This window comes from Scyliorhinus torazame, chromosome 11, assembly GCF_047496885.1.
Source record: "Scyliorhinus torazame isolate Kashiwa2021f chromosome 11, sScyTor2.1, whole genome shotgun sequence".
Lineage (NCBI taxonomy): Eukaryota > Metazoa > Chordata > Chondrichthyes > Carcharhiniformes > Scyliorhinidae > Scyliorhinus > Scyliorhinus torazame.
Window position 1 is genome coordinate 46,180,248 of NC_092717.1, and position 26,215 is coordinate 46,206,462.

Below are 26,215 nucleotides of genomic sequence, written 5' to 3' on the forward strand. Positions count from 1 at the left end.
CAATCAGACGGGCATTGCGCCGTCCCAAAGGTGCAGAATGCTCCGCATCTTTGGGGGCCGAGCCCCAACATTGAGGGGCTAGGCCGGCGCCGGAGGGATTTCCGCCCCGCCAGCTGGCGGAAACGGCGTTTGTTGCCCCGCCAGCTGGCGCGGAAATGTCATTCGGGGCGGCGCATGCGCGGGAGCGTCAGCGGCCGCTGACAGTTTCCCGCGCATGCGCAGTGGGGAGAGTCTCTTCCGCCTCCGCCATGGTGGAAACCGTGGCGAAGGCAGAAGGAAAAGAGTGCCCCCACGGCACAGGCCCGCCCGCGGATCGGTGGGCCCCGATCGCGGGCCAGGCCACCGTGGGGGCACCCCCCGGGCTCACATCGCCCCGCGCCACCCCCAGGACCCCGGAGCCTTGTCCCGCCGGTAAATACCTACTTTAATTTACGCCGGCGGGACAGGCAATTTCTCGGCGGGACTTCGGCCCATCCGGGCCGGAGAATCGAGCAGGGGGGGCCCGCCAACCGGCGCGGCCCGATTCCCGCCCCCGCCCAATCTCCGGTACCGGAGACTTCGGCAACCGGCGGGGGCGGGATTCACGGCGGCCAACGGCCTTTCTCCGACCCGCTGGGGGGTCAGAGAATGACGCCCAGGAGTCTTTGCTTCAGGTGATGGGTACTTGCAGGCTTTCTCCACAGTAAGTTTGGGAATCACAATCCTTACTTTCCAGCTCACAGTCACAATTATCCTGGTAAGACAGAGTCCAGGGGCATCATTCTCCGACGCCCCGCCGGGTCGGAGAATCGCCGGGGGCTGCCGTGAATCCCGCCCCCGCCGGTTGCTGAAGTCTCCGGTACCGGATATTCGGTGGGGGCGGGAATCGGGCCGCACCGGTTGGCGGGCCCCCCCCGCTCGATTCTCCGGCCCGGATGGGCCGAAGTCCCGCCGATAAATTGCCTGTCCCGCCGGCGTAAATTAAAGTACCTTTCTTACCGGCGGGACAAGGCGGCATGGGCGGGCTCCAGGGTCCTGGGGGGGGGGCATGGGGCGATCTGGCCCCGGGAGGTGCCCCCACGGTGGCCTGGCCTGTGATCGGGGCCCACCGATCCGCGGGCGGGCCTGTGCCGTGGGGGCACTCTTTCCCTTCCGCCTCCGCCACGGCCTCCACCATGGCGGAGGCGGAAGAGACTCCCTCCACTGCGCATGTGCGGGAAACTGTCAGCAGCCGCTGACGCTCCCGCGCATGCGTCGCCCCGATATGTCATTTCCGCGCCAGCTGGCGGGGCAACAAAGGCCATTTCCGCCAGCTGGCGGGGCGGAAATCCTTCCGGCGTCGGCCTAGCCCCTCAATGTTGGGGCTCGGCTCCCAAAGATGCGGAGCATCCCGCACCTTTGGGGCGGCGCGATGCCCGTCTGATTGGCACCGTTTTGGGCGCCAGTCGGCGGACATCGCGCCGTTTGGGGAGAATTTCGCCCCCTGTTTCATCAGCTTTTCTCTCAGTTTGTGGCTTTCCTTCAGGCCCTGTGTTCAGAAATCCAACATTCACAGAAATCCAACATTCTGAGAAATATCCAATCACCACCTGTTATTAGACAGTACACAGCCTTTTGGGTACCTAGGTAAACAGAAAGCAAGTATCTTTGAAGGAGCTCCAGATGTCTACCATAATCTCCTGACAATCTGAGCTCTTCTGAAATGTCAAGAAACCTGAGCCTCCTGTTTCAGCTGCCTTTTAGGTGCATTTAATCTGCCGTGTGTTCTTCCTTTCTCTGCTGGCCACCTCCTGTTCCCCCAGAACCACATCCATGCTACTATTGATTCTCATTCACCTCTTCTTGCTCAGTCTAGTCATGGGCAGCCGTAGCACCAACCATCACAAGATTTTCTTTCTGAACAGCTCAAAGCTCTCCGAATCACTTTCTCACGCTAGGAACTCACACCAAGCCATAGTCCACAAATAACCGAGGAAACGTCTGCCAGCCCGTATTTGCCTCCGACCTCTTTACCTTTACACAGCGGTATAAAATGGCAAAAAAATGTAGCGCCCCATTTGGTGACTGAATTTTCTCACCTATTGCAGCAATGAAATTCAAATAGGACCCTGTTAGAAATACGTTCAGGAGCCTCCCCACCCCATATAACTCTCCTGCTTGTCTCGCTTTTTTATAATCAGGCCCATAATTTTTCAGGGTATAATTTTGTTGGTGAGATCATGGGCGAAATTCTCCGGAAACAGCGCGATGTCCGCCGACTGGCGCCCAAAACGGCGCAAATCAGACGGGCATCGCGCCGCCCCAAAGGTGCGGAATGCTCCGCAGCTTTGGGGGCCGAGCCCCAACCTTGAGGGGATAGGTCGGCGCCGGACGAATTTCCGCCCCGCCAGATGGCGGAAAAGGCCTTTGGTGCCCCGCCAGCTGGCGCGGAAATGACATCTCTGGGCAGCGCATGCGCGGGAGCATCAGCGGCCGCTGACGGCATTCCCGCGCATGCGCAGTGGAGGGAGCCTCTTCTGCCTCCGCCATGGTGGGGACCGTGGCGGAGGCGGAAGGAAAAGAGTGCCGCCACGGCACAGGCCCGCCCGCGGATCGGTGGGCCCCGATCGCGGGCCAGGCCACCGTGGGGGCACCCCCCGGGGCCAGATCGCCCCGCGCCCCCCCCAGGACCCCGGAGCCCGCCCGCGCCGCCTTGTCCCGCCGGTAAGGTAGGTGGTTTAATTTACGCCGGCGGGACAGGCAATTTATCGGCGGGACTTCGGCCCATTCGGGCCGGAGAATCGCGCGGGGGGGGCCCGCCAACCGGCGCGGCGCGATTCCCGCCCCCGCCGAATATCCGGTACCGGAGACTTTGGCAAACGGCAGCGGCGGGATTCATGCCAGCCCCCGGCAATTCTCCAACCCGGCGGGGGGTCGGAGAATCTCGCCCCATGTGTCTGATGAAACATTTCATGAGATGCATTCTCCACTGCATGCTGAAGGTAGCTGAGTTCCCAATGTGGCGGGAAATCCAGCGTTGGCCAAAAAACAAATCGCCACATTCTGATGCTCCAGCTCTCTGCTGACGGCTGCATCAATGCTTGTGCCTATTAACGGGCTGGGCACCAGATTCTTGAAGCCCGCATAATCCCCTGGTCCTCTGGGCCGGGATTAACATGGCCAGAATTGGTGAAGGTATTTCCCGGCGCTGTGGACCTCGCGATGGGCCACGGGTGTATTTCTTTTAGAGAGTTGTTCCCAAAGTCCATCGGACGGCCACCCTTTCCCAAAAATGCGAATCCTACCCACCACACTCATACGAGACCCCCACCCCACAACCATCCTCCCACCAGAACCCCCCCCCAATCAGAGAGATCCACATCAGAGACGCTCCTCATTACTGAGACCCCGGCCTGGAAGCCCCCATTACAGAAACTCCTGCCTGGAAGCCCCCATTACAGAGACTCCTGCCTGGAAGCCCCAATTACAGAGACCCCAGCCTGGAAGCCCCCATTATAGAGACTCCTGCTTGGAAGCCCCCATTACAGAGACCCCTGCCTGGAAGCCCCCATTACAGAGACCCCTGCCTGGAAACCCCCATGACAGAGACCCCTGCCTGGAAGCCCCCATTATAGAGACCCCTGCCTGGAAGCCCCAATAATAGAGACCCCTGCCTGGAAGCACTCATTACAGAGACCCCTGCCTGGAAGCCCCCATTATAGAGACCCCTGCCTGGAAGCCCTCATTACAGAGACCCCTGCCTGGAAGCCCACATTATAGAGATCCCTGCCTGGAAGCCCCCATTATAGAGACCCCTGCCTGGAAGCCCACATTACAAAGATCCCTGCCTGGAAGCCCACATTATAGAGATCCCTGCCTGGAAGCCAACATTAGAGAGACCCCTGCCTGGAAGCCCCCATTATAGAGACCCCTGCCTGGAAGCCCCCATTATAGAGACCCCTGCCTGGAAGCCCACTATTACAAACCCCTGCGTGGAAACCCCTATTATAGAGACCCCTGCCTGCAAGCCCCCCATTACAGAGACCCCTGCCTGAAAGCCCACCATTACAGAGACCCCTGCCTGCAAGCCCCCCATTACAGAGACCCCTGCCTGGAAGCCCACCATTACAGAGACCCCTGCCTGGAACCCCATATTATAGAGACCCCTGCCTGGGAGCCCCCATTATAGAGACCCCTGCCTGGAAGCCCCCATTACAGAGACCCCTGCCTGGAAGTGAACATTACAGAGACCCCTGCCTGGAAGCCCACCATTACAGAGACCCCTGCCTGGAAGCCCCCATTACAAAGACCCCTGCCTGGAAGCCCACCATTACAGGGACCCCTTGCCTGGAAGGCCCCATTATAGAGACCCCTGCCTGGAAGCCCCATTATAGAGACCCCTGCCTGGAAGCCCCATTATAGAGACCCCTGCCTGGAAGCCCCCATTATAGGGACCACTGCCTGGAAGCCCCCATGATAGAGACCCCTGCATGGAAGCCCCCATTACAGAGACCCCTGTCTGGAAGTCCACATTATAGAGACCCCTGCCTGGAAGTCCCCATTACAGAGACCCCTGCCTGGACGCCCACATTATACAGACCTCTGCCTGGAAGCCCCCATTATAGAGACACTTGTCTGGAAGCCCCCATTACAGAGGCCTCTGCCTGGAAGCCCCCATTATAGAGACCGCTGCCTGGAGGCCCATCATTACAGAGACCCCTGCCTGGAAGCCCCCATTATAGAGACATTTGTCTGGAAGCCCCCATTACAGAGGCCCCTGCCTGGAAGCCCCCATTATAGAGACCGCTGCCTGGAGGCCCACCATTACAGAGACCCCTGCCTGGAAGTCCCCATTATAGAGACCCCTGCTGGAAGTCCCCATTATAGAGACCGCTGCCTGGAGGCCCCCATTACAGAGACCCCTGCCTGGAAGTCCCCATTATAGAGACCCCTGCTGGAAGTCCCCATTACAGAGACCCCTGCCTGGAAGCCCACCATTACAGAGACCCCTGCCTGGAAGTCCCCATTATAGAGACCCCTGCCTGGAAGTCCCCATTATAGAGACTGCTGCCTGGAGGCCCACCATTACAGAGACCCCTGCATGGAAGCCCCCATTATAGAGACCCCTGCCTGGAAGCCCTCATTGCAGAGACCCCTGACTGGAAGCCCCCTTTCAGAGACCCCTGCCTGGAAGCCCCCATTACAGAAACTCCTGCCTCGAAGCCCCCATTACAGAGACCCCTGCCTGGAAGCCCCCATTACAGAGACCCCTGCCTGGAAGCCCCCATTACAGAGACCCCTGCCTGGAAGCCCCCATTACAGAGACCCCTGGCTGGAAGCCCCCATTATTGAGACTTCTGCTTGGAAGCCCTCATTACATAGACCCCTGCCTGGAAGCCCCCATTATAGAGACCCCTGCCTGGAAGCCCCCATTATAGAGACCGCTGCCCGGAAACCCCCATTATACAGACTCCTGCCTGGAAGCCCCCATTACAGAGACACCTGCCTGGAAGCCCCCATTATAGAGACTCCTGCTTGGCAGTCCCCATTACAGAGACCCCAGCCTGGAAGCCCCCATTATAGTGACCCCTGCCTGGAAGCCCCCATTATAGAGACTCCTGCTTGGCAGTCCCCATTACAGAGACCCCAGCCTGGAAGCCCCCATTATAGAGACCCCTGCCTGGAAACCCCCATTACAGAGACCCCAGCCTGGAAGCCCCCATTATAGAGACCCCTGCCTGGAAGCCCCAATTACAGAGACCCCTGCCTGGAAGCCCCCATTATAGAGACCCCTGCCTGGAAGCCCCCATTATAGAGACCCCTGCCTGGACGCTCCCATTATAGAGACCCCTGCCTGGAAGCCAACATTATAGAGATCCCTGCCTGAAAGACCCCATTATAGAGACCCCTGCATGGAAGCTTCCATTATAGAGAACCCTGCTTAGAAGCCCCCATTATAGAGATCCCTGCCTGGAAACCCCTCATTACAGAGACCTCTGCCTGGAAGCCCCCCATTACAGACACCCCTGTCTGGAGGCCCCCATTATCGAGACCCCTGCCTGGAGGCCCACTATTACAGACCCCTGCCTGGAAACCCCCATTACAGAGACCCCTGCCTGGGAGCCCCCATTATAGAGACCCCTGCCTGGAAGCCCCCATTACAGAGACCCCTGCCTGGAAGTGCACATTACAGAGACCCCTGCCTGGAACCCCCATTATAGAGACCCCTGCCTGGAAGCCCACCATTACAGAGACCCCTGCCTGGAAGCCCCCATTATAGAGACCCCTGCCTGGAAGTCCCCATTACAGAGACCCCTGCCTGGAGGCCCCCATTATAGAGACCCCTGCCTGGAAGCCCCCATTATAGAGACACTTGTCTGGAAGCCCCCATTACAGAGGTCCCTGCCTGGAAGCCCCCATCATAGAGACCGCTGCCTGGAGGCCCACCATTACAGAAACCCTGCCTGGAAGCCCCCATTATAGCAACCCCTGTCTGGAAGCCCCCATTACAGAGACCCCTGCCTGGAAGTGCACATTACAGAGACCCATGCCTGGAACCCCCATTATAGAGACCCCTGCCTGGAAGCCCACCATTACAGAGACCCCTGCCTGGAAGCCCCCATTATAGAGACCCCTGCCTGGAAGCCCCCATTATAGAGACACTTGTCTGGAAGCCCCCATTACAGAGGTCCCTGCCTGGAAGCCCCCATCATAGAGACCGCTGCCTGGAGGCCCACCATTACAGAAACCCTGCCTGGAAGCCCCCATTATAGCGACCCCTGTCTGGAAGCCCCCATTACCGAGACCACTGCCTGGAAGCCCCCATTATAGGGACCCCTGCCTGGAAGCCCACAATTACAGTGACCCCTGCCTGGAATCCCCCATTATAGAGACTCCTGCCTGGAAGTCCCCATTACAGAGACCCCTGCCTGGTGGCCCCCATTATAGAGACCCGTGCCTGGAGGCCCCCATTATAGAGACCCCTGCCTGGAAGCCCATCATTACAGGGACCTCTTGCCTGGAAGGCCCCATAATAGAGACCCCAGCCTGGAAGCCCCATTATAGAGACCCCTGCCTGGAAGCCCCCATTATAGGGACCCCTGCCTGGAAGCCCTCATTACAGAGACCCCTGCCTGGAAGCCCACATTATAGAGACCCCTGCCTGGAAGTCCCCATTACAGAGACCCCTGCCTGGAGGCCCCCATTATAGAGACCCCTGCCTGGAAGCCCCCATTATAGAGACATTTGTCTGGAAGCCCCCATTACAGAGGCTCCTGCCTGGAAGCCCCCATTATAGAGACCGCTGCCTGGAAGTGCACATTACAGAGACCCCTGCCTGGAACCCCCATTATAGAGACCCCTGCCTGGAAGCCCACCATTACAGAGACCCCTGCCTGGAGGCCCCCATTATAGAGACCCCTGCCTGGAAGCCCCCATTATAGAGACACTTGTCTGGAAGCCCCCATTACAGAGGTCCCTGCCTGGAAGCCCCCATCATAGAGACCGCTGCCTGGAGGCCCACCATTACAGAAACCCTGCCTGGAAGCCCCCATTATAGCGACCCCTGTCTGGAAGCCCCCATTACCGAGACCACTGCCTGGAAGCCCCCATTATAGGGACCCCTGCCTGGAAGCCCACAATTACAGTGACCCCTGCCTGGAATCCCCCATTATAGAGACTCCTGCCTGGAAGTCCCCATTACAGAGACCCCTGCCTGGTGGCCCCCATTATAGAGACCCGTGCCTGGAGGCCCCCATTATAGAGACCCCTGCCTGGAAGCCCATCATTACAGGGACCTCTTGCCTGGAAGGCCCCATAATAGAGACCCCAGCCTGGAAGCCCCATTATAGAGACCCCTGCCTGGAAGCCCCCATTATAGGGACCCCTGCCTGGAAGCCCTCATTACAGAGACCCCTGCCTGGAAGCCCACATTATAGAGACCCCTGCCTGGAAGTCCCCATTACAGAGACCCCTGCCTGGAGGCCCCCATTATAGAGACCCCTGCCTGGAAGCCCCCATTATAGAGACATTTGTCTGGAAGCCCCCATTACAGAGGCTCCTGCCTGGAAGCCCCCATTATAGAGACTGCTGCCTGGAGGCCCACCATTACAGAGACCCCTGCCTGGAAGCCCCCATTATAGCGACCCCTGTCTGGAAGCCCCCATTATAGAGACCGCTGCCTTGAGGCCCACCATTACAGAGACCACTGCCTGGAAGCGCCCATTGTAGGGACCCCTGCCTGGAAGCCCCCATTATAGAGACCCCTGCCTGGAAGCCCCCATTACAGAGACCCCTGCCTGGAAGCCCCCATTACAGAGACCCCTGCCTGGAAGCCCCCATTACAGAGACCCCTGCCTGGAAGCCCCCATTATAGAGACCCATCCTGGAATCTAGAGAGCAGTCCGGTGACAGTTTTTTTAAAAATCAATGATTTAAAACTCACCTATGCAATACACCTGCTGGCTCAGGCAGAGAAAGCACCACCTGTAAGTTCCTAGAAAGGGAAACCACATCAGCTGGGTTTACAACTTCTCAGATCTTTGACCTGCAAGGCTTTTATTCATATCAATGTTAAATTGATCTTACTAGGTTGTGATTGGTAGCTTGCACACAGCCAGCTGTCAGGATCGTTTAATCCCATTTCCCTTCATGCTTGAGTGGATTTCAAGTAGCCTTGGAATATTGTGTCCAATTCTGGTCTCCTCATTACAGGAAAGATGTGGATGCATTGGAGAGGGTGCAGAGGAGATTTATCAGGATGCTGCCTGGACTGGAGGGCATGTCTTATGAAGAAAGGTTGAGGGAGCTAGGGCTTTTCTCACTGGAGAGAAGAAGGAAGAGAGGTGACTTGACAGAGATGTACAAGGTGATGAGAGGCATGGATAGAGTGGATAGACAGAGGCATTTCCTCATGGCAGAAATGGCTGTCACGAGGGGGACATATTTTAAGGTGATTGGAGGAAGGTGTAGGGGAGATGTCAGAGGTCGGTTCTTTACACAGAGAGTGGTGGGTGTGTGGAATGCACTGCCAGCAGAGGTGTTGGAGTCAGTCTTTAGGGACATTTAAGTGACTCTTGGACAGGCACATGGACAGCAGTAAATTGAAGGGGTGTAGGTTAGGTTGATCTTAGATTAGGAAAAGTCGTTGGCACATCATTGTGGGCCGAAGGGTCTGTACTGTGCTGTACTGTTCTATGTTCTATAATGTTTACGAACATCTAACTATGATTGACAGCACTTGCACCACATCAATGCCAGTTAAGTGCTCTTACTTCCTCTTTGTCTCTGCAGAAAGCAGGTCAATTTCACATTGATATGAATGAAAGCCTTGCAGGTCAAAGATCTAAGGAGTTGTAAACCCAGCTGATGTGGATTTCCCATTCTCGGAATTTACGGATGGTGCTTTCTCTATCTGAGCCAGCAGGAGTTTGCACAGGTGAGTTTTAAGGCAGTGATTGTTTTCACCATCTCTTTCTGGACTGCTCTCTAGCTTCCAGGCTGGGGGCTGGATTCTGGAGGCTATGTCGGGAGGATCCGTGGCGTTTTACGTGGGAAATATCGGCGCTGCCCCAGCACCGATCCTCTGACTGGTGAAGGGCTAGCAACCATGCCACGTAAAACATCATCAGCGGGATTCTCCCTTCTGGGGATTAAGTCCCCACACCGGCGGGAGAACCGGCGCCAACCACTCCAGCATCAACAGTCCCCGAAAGTGCAGTATTCTCCACACTTCCGGGAGCTAGGTGGACGCCGGAGGGGTTGGCGCCTCTCCAGCCAGCGTGGAAGGGCGCGCATGAGCCGAAGGGCCAGCGTGATCTCACGCATGCGCGAACCGCCAATGTGATTCTGCGCATGCGCTGAGCAGCCGGTGTATTTTGGCGCATGAGCGGGGGGTTCTCTTCATGCCAGCCATGGTGGAGCCCGACAGGGGCCGTCGCGGAAGGAAGAAGTGCTCCCACGGAACCGGTAGGCCCGCAGATCGGTGGGTCTCAATCGCGGGCCAGGCCCCCGTGGGCCCCCCCCCCCCTCAGGGTCAGATCCCCCGCACCCCCCTGAGGACCGCCTCCGCTGACATACGTGCCAGGTACCGCCGTGTGGAACCATGTGTACCCCATGCCGGTGGGACTGGCCAAAAACGGACGGCCGCTCGGCCCATCGGGGCCCGGAGAATTACCTGGGGGCCGCTGCCAACGGCCCCCAACCGGCGTGGCGTGAATCCCGCCCCCGCCCAAAAACCGGCGCCGGAGAATACAGCAGCCGGCGACGGGGCGGCGGGGTGGGATTTGCGCCGCCCCCGGGGATTCTCTGACCCAGCGGGGGGGTTAGAGAATCCTGCCCCCCCGGCCTCCACGACAAAAACGGCCCGAGAATTGCCGGGTCTGTGGCTGTGCATGCGCGCGACCTTCAGCCGTTGTGCCATACAACATGGCGCCAGCCGTGCGCGGAACCGACCTGCCAGATAGTGCCCCTTGGACAGCCCCTCGGCATCCACCACCAGTCCCCCCCAGCCCTCACCGAAGCAGCCCCAGCCAGCAGCATTGTTCCCACCCGACTGTGGCAGCATTGGACACAGTCTGCAGCTGCCATGCTGGATTCCCGACCACTGAGATCACACATCAACTGCGTGGTCGGGAACTCGGCCCATCAGGGATGGAATATCGGGGGAGGGCCTTCAGGTGATGTCCTCAATGACGACATTTGGAGGGGGCGGAGCATGCGAAAATAGACACCTCCCCCGATTCCATCGTAAAAAGGGATTCTCCACCCGATCGTCGATTATGAAACCGACATCAGGAAACGGAGAATCCCACCCAGTGGGGCGGGGGGCTTTAGGCTGTGGTCTCTCTTATGAGGAGCTTCCAAGCAGGGTTTTCTCTTCAGGGGGGTTTCTGGTGGGGGTCCCTGCAATGGGGGACTTCCCGGTAGGGTTCTCTGTTATGGAGGGCTTCCGGGGGGCTCTCTGGTAGGGATCTCTCTCCTGGGGGGTCTCTGGTCTCTGTAATTGGGGACTTCCAAGTAGGGGGTCGCTCTTATGGGGGGGTTCTGGTTGGGGTCTCTCTCCTGGGGATTTGTGTAATGGGGGTCTTTGATGGAGGGGGGGGGGTCGGGTCTGTGGTGTTGGGTGCTCTGAGGTACAGACGAACCAACACGGTTGCGATTGGTACAACGCAGTTTTATTCCAACTAGTTATTTACACATCTGACTTGGTACTCAGCACGTGGTGACTGTGTGAGTGTCTTGTTAATGAGGTCCTGGCTTTGTCCTGTCTCCCGATGGACTGACCAGGAGGTGTTGTGTTTCTTGTCTTATACTGTGTCTGCTCTTGTCTGTGATTGGCTGTCGTGTTACGTGTGCTAATTGGTCTGTTGGTCTGTCTATCATGATGTGTGTGTTGTGATGTGTGTTTGAATATCATGACAGGGTCACGCTCATACTGTCGAGGGGTGGTGACCCAGAAAATCCCATGGTGGGAGGGGCGCAGAATTGCATTGTGGGGGAGGGGGGCCCAGCTACCTGACGTCACTATTGGCCTTCCCGCTCAAAATGGCAGCCAGATATCAGGATTTGCAATGAGATCTGTTGCGATCCTCATCATGTATAAATTTACACAGCGAGGGACAATGAATCTGAGCGCAAATCAGAGGCGATTCATCTCCGGCGGGAGAACTTCTCCCAAACAGAGAATTCCGGCCCACATTTCATCATTTCCCTCTGCAGGACAAAAAAGCATGGGTGTATCAGCAATAACTTCTGTATATGACGATGTATAATGAACCATTATTTGCAAAAAATGTGCATCAGGTTTTGCATGTGAAAATGCATGTTTCAACTATCAATGAAGTCAATTTGGTCAACATGGGTGAATATGTAACAGGAAAACATGAAGATGAGTCATAATAAGGGCAAGCAAGTTTTGCATGTAAATTATGTCTGTGACAGGCTGTGACATTTGATAATTTGTGCCTTGCCTGCACCAGGAATTTAATTAAAATATCTCTGTGACAGATATTACAACCTTAATAGTAGATGTGCACATATAAGAAAGCAGGAAATAGACAGGCACAGTGAGGATAACTAGCTATTTATGTAACTGTGCAGACTGATATCATAACCCCACGGAATTCAACAATAACATTATGGCCACAAGATTCGACAAGATGATGGGTGATTAGCCCTCACCCTGTTGCTTCTGATGCCAGCAGCACACAGCATTCATACTACTTGCTTGTTTTAATTATTTTAAATCGTTGTTGCATGCAGCCAGTGTTGAGGGTGGCACAGTGGTTAGCACTTCTGCCTCAAAGCGCCAGGGACCTGGGTTCGATTCGAGCCTGTCTGTGTGGAGTTTGCACATTCTCCCTGTGTCTATGTGGGTTTCCTCCGGGTGCTCTGGTTTTGTCCCACAGTCCAAAGATGTGCAGGTTAGGTGGATTGGCCATGCTAAATTGCCCCTAGGTGGGGTTACAGGGATAGGTTTGAGGGATTACGCCGAGGTAGGGTGCTCTTTCGGAGGGTGGTGCAGACTCGATGGGCCGAAAGGCCTCCTTCTGTACTGTAGGTGATTCCACGATTGTATGATCGTGCTGTTGTGTGACTGCACGCCTCATTTTGGGTTCCCCCAAATTAGGAGACATCAAAGCTAGCCTACACCTCTCAAAGGGAAGGTACATTGTGATTGGAGTAGGAAGTCATTCCACAACTAATTTCCGATCTGGGAAAGAAACAAAAATGGCAGAATTCAGAACACGGTTGCCAAGGTTTCCCAGTGCTGCACTGGAGGCCTGGGCTGAGAAGGTAGAAAGCAGGAGAGAGGTTGCTTCATTCACTCTGGGACAGAAGACCCTCCAGACAAATGCTCAGAAGGCAGTGGGCGTAGATACCTGCAGCAGTGAATCGAAGAAGCCTCGTCTCGAGAACCTGGCTGTGGTGTTGCAATATCTCGCAGGATTGGTCACGGTCAATAAATGCATCTCCAAAGCCATATCCTCCTAATCGCCCCACACTGCTCGATGCATCACACCCCCAGTGTTCCCCTACCAACTATCTCTATCAATCATGACTCATTTTATTTTATTTAGCGAATCAAAATCCCCAAAGCCAAGCGATAACCTCCTCATTTGCTAAGTTTCAGGTGATGAGTCTGACACCGTCTGTAGAGGGAACTGTCATAATATACACCAGTATATCATGGTGCAGACACACACACTGATGGACACACAGTGGGACCAATCAACACCGCAGCCAATCACCAGTTCGAGCACACTCACTATAAAGACAGGGGGCATCAGTTTTCCCGCTCATTCGGGATGCAGCCTCTCAGTAGGACAGAGCTTACAGCTTACAGCACAGATCCTCACCATGTGCTGAGTACATAGACTGGTTAGGACAGGCATAGGTCTTTAGTTCAATCTAATATTGTGTTAACCCACAGTGAAAGTATGTTCGACAGTTTCTGACTTAATAAAATAGTGTTGCACTATTTTAAGTGTTGGTGGCCTGTATGTGCACCCAACACATCATGATACCAGGCGCTGAGGGAAATTAAAACTTCTTAGACCTACCTGCAAGTGATCTGCCTTCCACCAGCATACAGCCATCCTGCAAAATGGACTGCGTCCGCCCGCCGCCGCCGCTCCGCATCACCGGTAACCTAGGGGCCAACTGGAAGATATTCAAACAACGCTTCCAACTCTACCTTGAAGCCACAGACCGGGAGGATGCCTTGAACACCAGGAAGATCGCTCTCTTCCTTTCCACGGCCGGGGAAAATGCCATCCACATTTTCAATTCTCTTACCTTTGCGGATGATGAAGATAAAACAAAGTTCAAGGCGGTCCTCCTCAAGTTTGACACTCACTGCGACATCGAGGTGAATGAAAATTTTGAGCGCTATGTATTCCAACAGCATTTGCAGGGTAAGGATGAACCTTTCCAGTCCTTTCTCATCCACCTCCGCATCCTTGCGCAGTCCTGTAGCTACGGGCCCACCTCCGTCTCCATGATACGCGATCAGGTCGTTTTCGGTGTTCAGTCGGACCCCCTACGCCAGCAGCTCCTGAAGGTAAAGCAGCTCACCCTAGTGATTGCCATCGAGACCTGCGTGCTACACGAACACGCCACTAGTCGGTATTCCCACATCCAAGCGGCTGAAACGGCGCGGCAAGGTCCCCACGAGGCGGAACGGGTCCAAGCAATCGGGAAACTCCAGGGCCTCAGCCTGGATGAGGGCGGACATTTTGTGTGCTTTTCGCTGACTCCCGCGCTTGTGCGCACCAAACGAGGGGACGGTGACGTCGCCAAACGTAATGCGCAGGCGCGCACCACGTACGACCGCACCGCGCATGCGCGGTGGCGCAGCGAACGTACTGACGCTAAAGCGTGCGGCAGTTGTGGCTCCGCCCACTTAAAATGGCAATGTCCTGCCAAATCCCGACAATGCCTGCGATGTGGCAAACTTGGCCACTATGCTGCTTTATGCAGAGCAGCTCAGCCTGCCAACTCTCGTCGCTCCAGCCAGCCTCGCAGAATGTCCGGGCCATTCAATCCATGGTCACCGAGTCCGATGCGGACCTGCGACCCAACATTGACACCGAGGACCCAAAGGTGCCTTGTCGAGGATGTCCCCGAAGCAAAGAATCCAGCCTCTATCGGTATACAGCATCGATTCAGACGATGAGTGGTGTGCCACCCTGATGGTCAACCGGACCCAAATATGATTCCGCCTGGACACCGGTGCCTCCGCCAATCTCATTGCGCGGTCTGACCTCCAAAGCCTTCATGTCAAACCAGCCATCCTTCCATCAGCCTGCCAGCTATTAGATTACAATGGGAATGCCATTGCTGCCAGCGGCTCGTGCCAACTTGAAGTGACGCACAAGTCACACAAAGCCATCCTTCCCTTTGAAATCATGGGCTCCTCGAAAGCCTCCCTGCTTGGCGCGCAGGCATACAAGCTGTTGAACCTAGTTCAGAGAGTTCACTCTCTCTCTCCAGCAGGAAACCTTGCACATTTAATACCCCCTTTGGCAGATATTGTTACAACAGGATGCCGTTTGGGATCATATCTGCTTCAGAGGTGTTCCATAGGATTATGGAACAAATGATGGAAGGCATTGAAGGTGTTCGTGTCTATGTCGATGACATAATCATTTGGTCCACCACCCCGCAGGAGCATGTTAGTCGCCTCCAGCGCGTATACATGAGCATGGCCTCCGCCTCAACAGGGCCAAATGCTCTTTTGGTCAGACGGAACTCAAGTTCCTCGGGGACAACATCTCCCAATTGGGTGTGCAGCTGGATGCGGACAAGGTAGCTACAATCACAGCTATGAAAACACCAGAGGACAAGAAGGCGGTCCTCCGATTTCTGGGCATGGTCAATTTTTTAGGGAAATTTATCCCTAACCTTGCCTCTCATACCACGGCTCTCAGGAACCTGGTCAGGAACACGACAGACTTCCAATGGCTCCCGGCCCACGAGAGCGAATGGAGAGAACTCAAAACAAAACTGACCGCGGCCCCGGATTTAGCTTTCTTTGATCCAGCAAAGGAGACCAAAATTTCGACCGATGCCAGTCAATCCGGCATCGGGGCAGTGCTCCTTCAACGTGATGAGGCCTCATCATGGGCACCCGTTGCATATGCGTCACGGGCCATGACCGCCACGGAGCAGCGCTACGTGCAGATAGAAAAGGAGTGCCTGGGCCTTCTGACCGGTGTGGTTAAGTTTCACGATTATGTGTACGGACTTCCTCAATTCACCGTCGAGACTGACCATCGCCCGCTGGTCAATATAATACAGAAAGACTTGAATGACATGACGCCTCGCCTCCAGCGTATTCTTCTCAATCTCCGGCGATATGACTTTCAGTTGGTATACACCCCAGGCAAGGACCTCATCATTGCTGACGCTCTCTCCAGGGCAGTCAACACTCCGTGTGACCCAGCGGGATTGACGCCCATGTGGCATTCGCGGCCTCCAATCTACCTGCCACGGATGAACGCCTCGTCCAAATTCGCTGCGAGACGGTGGCTGGCCTCTTGCTACAGTGTGTCATGCGCCACCTAACGGATGGGTGGCTCAAGGGCCAATGCCCTCAGTTCTATAATGTCAGAGATGATCTGGCGGTAGTAGACGGTCCAACCACGTGAGACCCTGCAGCCCCATGAGTTGGTCACGTCCCCATGGACCAAGGTGGGCATCGACCTGTTCCACGCGCTGGGTAGAGACTATGTCCTGTTCGTGGACTACTTTTTGAATTACCGGGAGGTGATACGGTTGCACGACATCACCTCGTCTGCAGTCATTCGTGCATGTAAAGAAACGTTTGCTCGACATGGCATCCCGCTCACGGTTATGTCAAACAATGGCCCCTGCTTCGCCAGCCAGGAATGGTCCAACTTTGCCAGGCGGTACAATTTTGCCCATGTGACATCCAGTCCCCTGCACCCCCAATCCAATGGCAAACCGGAGAAGGGAGTCCATATAGTCAAACGGCTCCTCTGCAAGGCTGCCGATGCTGGGTCCGATTTCTACCTCGCCTTGCTGGCCTATCGCTCCGCCCCACTGTCCACTGGCCTGTCGCCAGCCCAGTTGCTCATGGGTCGTATCCTGAGGGCGATGGTGCCGTCCATTCATGTCCCGGACCTCGACCACGTTCCGGTCCTTCACCGGATGCAGCTGTCGCGTGCACAGCACAAGGCGGCTCATGACTCCCGTGCAGCTGATCTCCCTGCTCTGGCTCCAGATGACAATGTCCGCATCCATCTTCCGGATGGTGGCTGGTCTGCAACCCACTGTTGTCCTTCGGCAGGTGGCCCCCCGCTCGTTCCTGGTTCTTCTACCGGATGGCTCCATTCTGCGCCGCATTCGACGCGCCCTTCGTCTCGTTCCACGCTCGCTACGTGATCCTCCACTGTCGCCTCATCATCCTGCTGACCCCGCCATGGACTATGCAGAAATCCCTGTCACTCTGCATCCCCCTGACTCTGACGTAGTCCAGCCCGATCCTGAACCGGCGGCTCTCGACCCACCCCTGAGGGGGTCAACCAGAATTTGTCGCCCACCTCAGAGACTTAGGGCGAGATTCTCCGACCCCCCGCCGGGTCGGAGAATCGCCGTGGGCTGGCGTGAATTCCGCCCCCGCCGGTTGCCGAATTCTCCGGCACCGGAGATTCAGCGGGGCAGGAATCGCGCTGCGCCGGTTGGCGGGCCACCCCCAGCGATTCTACGGCCCGGATGGGCCGAAGTCCCGCTGCTAGAATGCCTGTCCCGCCGGCGTGGATTAAACCACCTCTCTTACCGGCGGGACAAGGAGGCGCGGGCAGGCTCCGGGGTCCTGGGGGGGGCGCGGGGTGATCTGGCCCCAGGGGGTGCCCCCACGGCACAGGCCCGCCCGCGGATCGGTGGGCCCCGATCGCGGGCCAGGCCACCGTGGGGGGGAGGGGGGTTCCTGCACCGGGGGGGCCTCAAAAGGGGTCTGGCCCGCGATCGGTGCCCACCGATCGGCAGCCCGGCCTCTCTGAAGTAGGACGTCCTTTCCTCAGCCGCCCCGCAAGAACCATCCAACATCATCTTGCGGGACGGCCGCGGAGAGGACGGCAACCGCGCATGCGCAGGTGACGTCATTTACGGGGCGCCGGATGCGTCATTTACGCGGCGCCAAGAGCCAGCACGCGTAAATGATGCGGCGCCTCTCCTTGCCCTCCGGGGGCGGGAGAATAGGGGGCTGGGAGTGGCCTCCGACGCCGGAGTGAAACACTCCGGTTTTCACTCCACCGTCGGGACATAGTCTCCCAATGGGAGAATTGCGCCCATAGACTTTCTGAATTGTTTCGTTGCTTTGTTTGATCATTTCCCTGGTTTGTATACAGTGTTCATCTCGTTATTCTTGTTGCATACTGCTTCTCTGCACCAGGCACCTTCCCATGTAAATAGCTTAGTTCTCATGTACATAGTCCTTTAAATATGTCTTCGCACCCCACACGTAGTTAGGAACATTGGGCAAAAATCTCCGGTATCGGCGCGATGTCCGCCGACCGGCACCAAAAACGGCGCAAATCAGTCCCAAAGGTGCGGAATCCTCCGCCCCTTGACCGGCGGAGTCCTAACCTTGAGGGGCTAGGCCAGCGCCGGACTGATTTCTGCCCCACCAGCTGGCAGATGTGCCCCGCCAGCTGGCGCGGAAATTACATTGCCGGGCGGCGCATGCGCAGGAGCGTTAGCGGCCGCTCACGGCATCCCCGCGCATGCGCTGTGGAGGGAGTCTCTTCCGCCTCCGCCATGGTGGAGACCTTTGCGAAGGCGGAAGGAAAAGTGTGCCCCCACGGCACAGGCCCGCCCGCGGATCGATGGGCCCCGATCGTGGGAGAATCGCCCCGACGCCCGCACACGATTCTCCCATCCCCCCCAAAACGACGCAGCAAGAATCACGGCTGGCCGCAGGGAGAATCGCCGCTTGCCATTTGTAACGGGCGAGCGGCGATTCTCCGGCCCGCCCAACACGACAGGTTTCCGCCGGCGCCATCCACACCTGGGGCGAAATTCTCTGAAAACGGCACGATGTCCGCCGACTGGCGCCCAAAACGGTGCAAATCAGACGGGCATCGCGCCGCCCCAAAGGTGCGGAATGTTCCGCATCTTTGGGGGCCGAGCCCCAACCTTGAGGGGCTAGGTCGGCGCCAGACGAATTTCCGCCCCACCAGCTGGCGGAAAAGGCCTTTGGTGCCCCGCCAGCTGGCACGGAAATGACATCTCTGGGCAGCGCAAGCGCGGGAGCGTCAGCGGCCGCTGACAGCTTCCCACGCATGCGCAGTGGAGGGAGTCTCTTCTGCCTCCGCCATGGTGGAGACCGTGGTGGAGGCGGAAGGGAAAGAGTGCCCCCACGGCACAGGCCCGCCCGCTGATCGGTGGGCCCCGATCGCGGGCCAGGCCACCGTGGGGGCACCCCCCCGTGGCCAGATCGTCCCGCGCCCCCCCAGGACCCCGGAGCCCGCCCGCGTTGCCTTGTCCCGCCGGTAAGGTAGGTGGTTTAATTTACGCCGGCGGGACAGGCATTTTAGCGGCGGGACTAGCGGAGAATCGCGCGGGGGGGCCCGCCAACCGGCGCGGCGCGATTCCCGCCCCCGCCGAATATCCGGTGCCGGAGACGTCGGCAGCCGGCGGGGGCGGGATTCATACCAGCCCCTGGCGATTCTCCGACCCGGCGGGGGGTCGGAGAATTTCGTCCCTGGTTTCTGCCGGCGGGAACAGCGCGGGAACGCTGGGGGGGGGCGGCCTGTGGGGGGGAGGGGGGTTCCTGCACCGGGGGGGCCTCAAAAGGGGTCTGGCCCGCGATCGGTGCCCACCGATCGGCAGCCCGGCCTCTCTGAAGTAGGACCTCCTTTCCTCAGCCGCCCCGCAAGATCCATCCAACATCATCTTGCGGGGCGGCCGCGGAGAGGACGGCAACCGCGCATGCGCAGGTGACGTCATTTACGGGGCGCCGGATGCGTCATTTACGCGGCGCCAAGAGCCAGCGCGCGTAAATGATGCGGCGCCTCTCCTTGCCCTCCGGGGGCGGGAGAATAGGGGGCTGGGAGCGGCCTCCGACGCCGGAGTGAAACACTCCGGTTTTCACTCCGCCGTCGGGACATAGTCTCCCAATGGGAGAATTGCGCCCATAGACTTTCTGAATTGTTTTGTTGCTTTGTTTGATCATTTCCCTGGTTTGTATACAGTGTTCATCTCGTTATTCTTGTTGCATACTGCTTCTCTGCACCAGGCACCTTCCCATGTAAATAGCTTAGTTCTCATGTACATAGTCCTTTAAATATGTCTTCGCACCCCACACGTAGTTAGGAACATTGGGCAAAAATCTCCGGTATCGGCGCGATGTCCGCCGACCGGCACCAAAAACGGCGCAAATCAGTCCGGCATCGCGCCGCCCCAAAGGTGCGGAATCCTCCGCCCCTTGACCGGCGGAGTCCTAACCTTGAGGGGCTAGGCCAGCGCCGGACTGATTTCTGCCCCGCCAGCTGGCAGAAGTGCCCCGCCAGCTGGCGCGGAAATGACATTGCCGGGCGGCGCATGCGCAGGAGCGTTAGCGGCCGCTCATGGCATCCCCGCGCATGCGCTGTGGAGGGAGTCTCTTCCGCCTCCGCCATGGTGGAGACCTTTGCGAAGGCGGAAGGAAAAGTGTGCCCCCACGGCACAGGCCCGCCCGCGGATCGATGGGCCCCAATCGTGGGCCAAGCCTCCGTGGGGGCACCCCCCGGGGCCAGATCACCCTGTCCAGATCACCAGGATCCCGGAGCCCGCCCACGCCGCCTTGTCCCGCCGGTAAGAGAGGTGGTTTAATCCACGCCGGTGGGACAGGCATTCTAGCAGCGGGACTTCGGCCCATCCGGGCCGGAGAATCGCGGAGGGGGGGACCCACCAACCGGCGCGATTCCCGCCCCCGCCGAATCTCCGGTTCTGGAGGGGGGTCGGAGAATCTCGCCCATTTTCACCATACATTTTTTATTGCCGCACACATACATTCTTTTATAAAAGAGGGGATGTCATAATATACATCAGTATCATAGAATCATAGAATCATAGAATTTACAGTGCAGAAGGAGGTCATTCGGCCCATCGAGTCTGCACCGGCTCTTGGAAAGAGCACCCTATCCAAGGTCAACACCTCCACCCTATCCCCATAACCCAGTAACCCTACCCAACACTAAGGGCAATTTTGGACACTAAGAGCAATTTATCATGGCCAATCCACCTAACCTGCACATCTTTGGACTGTGGGAGGAAACCGGAGCACCCGGAGGAAACCCACGCACACACGGGGAGGATGTGCAGACTCCGCACAGACAGTGACCCAAGCCGGAATAGAACCTGGGACCCTGGAGCTGTGAAGCAATTGTGCTATCCACAAGGCTACCGTGCTGCCCCACAAGGCTACCGTGCTGCCCCAAATATAGTCAGTATATCATGGTGCAGATACACACACACTGATGGACACACAGCGGGACCAATCAACACACACAACACCACAGCCAATCACCAGTTAGAGCACACGCACTATAAAGACAGGGGGCATCAGAGTTCCTGCTCATTCGGAATGCAGCCTCCTACAAGGACAGAGCTTACAGCTTGCAGCACAGATCTTCACCATGTGCTGAGTGCATAGACTGGTTAGGACAAGGCATAGGTCTTTAGTTCAATCTAATATCGTGTTAACCCACAGTGAAAGTATGTTCAACATTTTCTGACTTAATAAAATAGTGTTGCACTATTTTAAGTGTTGGTGGCCTGTATGTGTTCCACGGATCCCGAGCACACAACACATCAGGGACACTCTTGGTTTTCATTACATACATTACATGCATGCTGTATATATGTGTGTGCGTTGTGCTCCAGAGAAGTCGAGTGGTCACCCTTCTCACCCAGTCCACCTGGTTTGCCGTGGTAGCTCAAATGCAGATGGTACAGCAGACTACCACAGAACATCAAGAATGCTGCCATGCTATCAGGCAGTGATCTGCATGATGCACTGAGTATGGTCGCCGCACACCGGATGGGCCTTGAGGAAATAAAATTCCTTCCAGAAGCAGCACGCTCAAAACTTATAGTTGGTGCCCACAAGGCAACATGTCTGCAATCAATAGCACCTTATGGAGAAGCTTGCAATCCTGGCAAGACAGGATGAAATGTTTTCAGCTCATTTTACATGCAGAGCCTCAATGACAACCCTCATGCAAGAGTTGATCGCAAACTGGCAGGTGTTGCAAATATTGCCCACTCCAGCCTGGAAGCAGCCCGCTGCATCAAGATCCATGGCAACGGTCAGCATCGTCGCCATTGGCAATGTTCTGGGGCAAAATTCTCCCCCAACGGCGCGATGTCCGCCGACTGCCGCCAGAAACGGCGCCAATCAGACGGGCATCGCACCGGCCCAAAGGTGCGGAATGCTCCGCATCTTTGGGGGCCGAGCCCCAACATTGAGGGGCTAGGCCGGCGCCAGAGGGATTTCCGGCGTTTGTTGCCCCGCCAGCTGGCGGAAATGGCGTTTGTTGCCCCGCCATCTGGCGCGGAAATGCAGCGCATGCGCGGGAGCGTCAGCGGCCGCTGACAGTTTCCCGCGCATGCGCAGTGGGGAGAGTCTCTTCCGCCTCTGCCATGGTGGAGGCCGTGGCGGAGGCGGAAGGGAAAGAGTGCCCCCACGGCACAGGCCCGCCCGCGGATCGGTGGGACCCGATCGCGGGCCAGGCCACCGTGGGGGCACCCCCTGGGGTCAGATCGCCCCGCGCCCCCCCCAGGACCCCGGAGCCCGCCCACGCCGCCTGGTCCCGCCGGTAAGTACCAGCTTTGATTTACGCCGGCGGGACAGACAATTTCTGGGTGGGACTTCGGCCTATCCGGGCCGGAGAATTGAGCGAGGGGTCCCGCCAACCGGCGCGGCCCGAATCTCGGTACCGGAGATTGCCGCGGGGGCGGGATTCACGGCGGCCAACGGCCATTCTCCGACCCGGCGGGTACCCGGTGGATACCCCTGCGGGGGGTCGGAGAATGACGCCCCTGCTTCCTGTTCTGAGGCTACAATTCAGACTGCAATCGGTGGCAGCTTTCAGGAAGCACCTCCTTGCTGACCTTGCTGAGGTTGAGGTAGAATTGCTTCCTGAAGATCTTGGGCAACTATAGCTAGGTTGCGAGTCTTTCTTCCCCTGCTCCTTCCTCTTCAAGCAGCTTATAGATAGATTTCATAGAATTTACAGTGCAGAAGGAGGCCATTCGGCCCATCGAGTCTGCACCGGCTCTTGGAAAGAGCACCTTACCCAAGCCCACACCACCCTATCCCCATAACCCAGTAACCCCACTCAACCAACACTAAGGGCAATTTTGGACACTAAGGGCAATTTAGCATGGCCAATCCACCTAACCTGCACATCTTTGGACTGTGGGAGGAAACCGGAGCACCCGGAGGAAACCCACGCACACACAGGGAGAACGTGCAGACTCCGCACAGACAGTGACCCAGCCGGGAATCGAACCTGGGACCCTGGAGCTGTGAAGCAATTGCGCTAACCGCTATGCTACCGTGCTGCCCCTCCTATATTATCCTCCTATATGTCACCTCTACTTATTCTCCCTGTCATGCCGAACCAGTGAGATACAAGTGGACTGAAGACGGACTTTAGCATATATCGCAGCACTCCCTGTAAACTTTAGCAATTTCAAAAGGCAGTACTAAACCACCAAACTCAGGAACGGCCAGTAGAAATCAATGGAACTAACCTGAAAGCAGCTGATGATCCTTTACTGCTGCTGAATGAAAGTTAAAGGTTAAGAGGAGGCATCAGTTGGAGTATTAAATTGTCGTTATTAACATTTTTAAAACTCACTGCTAATCACTGACATAAAAATCTGCCTATTCTGCACATTTCTGGTGCACGTTTTATGTGCTTGCATTAACATCCTTACTAAAGTGACATCTGGCACAACCAGCGTTAGAAATGTGTGCTTGCACCATGGATACCATTTTGAGCCCAAATGGCACTTTTGGCACCACAGATATGGGTGCTACACAACCACATTTTGCAGCCTTTGTTCAGTAAGCAAGGTTGTCATGAACCTTTGCATTGAGAATAAAATGTTTTTTATAACGATCAATACTTAATAATGTTGTCTGGAGAATGGGGATTAAAATATGGACAGAAAATTCAGATAATGTCGCTGCCCTGTCATAACTGAGGTGGATCAGAACCTCTGCTTGACTACAGGTAGCAAAGCTTTGTGTCTCTGTAAATAATGGAGCCAGCTCATTTACATGGTGATGAGGATATGGGCTGGATAAATACAGCTTACGATGTTTCAGATGGACTGGTTGGATGTGGTTTGGGGTAGAAACCTGCCCACCTGCAGGAGCTAATCTCGAGGAGTGTCAGAAAATATCTGGAGAGAGAAGTGGAGAGGCAACGGAAACATGTGAAGAATCGTAGGGAGTGAATGAATTGCAGGTGGGTGGGGGCTGTAAAGTGCCGCAGTTGATGCAAGGTATGAAGCTTCCTGCTTCTTAAAAGGAACAAATGCAGCAGCGGAGGAAGTAGGCAACTTGCGCATTAAGAATCTTCACCAGATCGAAATAAGCAACACATTTCAGCAGGCCAAATCTACACGTCCCCATAACGGAGATGTTTAGGGTTGAGGCCAGAGACCCTACAAGAAAGTGGCAGGCATTTTGTGGAGGGATAAGGCCATGGCAGTGAGCGATAGGACTCTACTGCAGTGCAGGAAGATATACGGCAATCACACCATACCTGCCAGTGTAAGCTACATACTTTCTCGAACCCTTTACATGCAGCCCCTTCATATGTACAGCACTCCTTGATTCATTCATGGATTTCAAGGTAAATGTAAACTCTGATAGTGATAAGCAGAGGATTCGACAGTGCATCCTTCTCCTTCTCACACAGATTTTTCACCGGAGCAGAAAATCCTCAGTACTCGAGCCCTGATATTTACAACACTCGAACTTATAAAAGACTTAAGGCCCCAGGCTGCAGATATGTGCTGACCTGATAAACTAACATTAAATTACACACTTTATGGTTTGAAATGTAGTGATTTTACTGTGGATTATTTATTTTTGGGTTTCACATGTTGGCTCAGATTCTCACTCCCGCATTAATTGTACAGACAAGGGAGGATTCCAGACTCTGTGAATCCAACCTTTCAAAATGGTGGCCTGCAGGTGGGATATTTGTTGTGGCTGGTGGTGGGGTGGGTGCGGGGGAGTGGACTAGATTGGAAGGTAGACCCGCCACCCCCAGAACTATTGCGGAGGCTGCCAGCTGTGGAGTTAAGCTGATTGGAAGGTCTTCCTTTGTGCTTCGGCAATCTGTTGAATTAGACTTTTTAAATTATTATGAAAATACAGCGCTCCAGCCCTTACGCCTCGCTGCCTCCCCCCCCCCCCACACACACATTCCCCATGCCCCATCTGTGTCAACCTATGCCTTCCATGCTCACCCCCCCCACAGATTCCCCATGCCACATCTGTTTCAATCTATGCCAGCCCATGCCCTTCTACCCACAAGCCATGCCCCCCCATACCTCTCATAAACTCCCCACATCCCATGGCACTTTATAGCCCCTATGCCAACTTCATGGCAAATCATGACAACCATTCCCTCACCCACCATGCATTGCCCTTACCCCTACATGCCAACTCACTTGGCATTCTTTGACAGCTCCTTGACAGCTTTGACAGCTCCCTGACAGCTTTGACAGTTCCAATATGTTAATGCTTTTTTTTTTACACACAATTATGTTTAATTTTAAAAACACAAAATGGTGCCTTACCTCTCTCAAAGGTGTCGCAGGACCATATCCAAAGGAGCGGCTCTGGCTATCCAATCAAATCCACTAAGTTCAGACCAGCTTTTACCTGATCTAATCTGCACACTCCATTTCACAACCCTGGACTACCAAAATCCACCTTTAGTGGAGGCAGCTGCCGATTTAAATGGCCAGCTGCCTCCATAACTGTGTGAATCCTGGCCTGACTCCAGTCCGACCCAGCAAAAATAGGAAGTGCCGTGTTCAGGGAAGGCAATGGGAATGTTGGTCTTTAATTCAATGGGAATGGTGTATAAACATGGGGAAGTCTTGCTAAAACTATAAAAGGCACTAATTAGACCACAACTGGAATACTGTGATCGGTTTTGGCTCCCTTTTCAAAGGAAAGATATACTGGCATTGGAGGCAGTCTAGAGACGGTTCACTAGGTTGAACCCGGCTGTGGAGGGATTTTCTTATGAGGAGAGGTTGAGTCGGGTGGGGCTGTACTCATTGGAGTTTAGAAGAATGAGAGTCAACCTTATTAAGACACATAGGATTCTCAGGGGCTTGACAGGGAAGTTCTGAGAGGTTGTTTCCTCTTTTGGGAGAGTCTAGATCCAGAGGGCCTACTCTCAGAGTATGGGGTTGCCCACTTAAGGCAGAGATAAGGAGGAATTTATTTTCTCAGAGGGTATGAATCTGTTGAATTCTTTATCGCAAAGGGTTCTAGAGGTTGTGCCATTAAGTATGTTCAAGTCGGGGGCAGCACGGTGGCGCAGTGGTTAGCACTGCTGCTTCACGGCGCTGAGGTCCCAGTTCCTGGCTCTGGGTCACTGTCTGAGTGGAGTTTGCACATTCTCCCCGTGTTTGCATGGGTTTCACCTCCACAAACCCAAAGATGTGCAGGGTAGGTGGATTGGTGGCGCTAAGTTGCCCCTTAATTGAA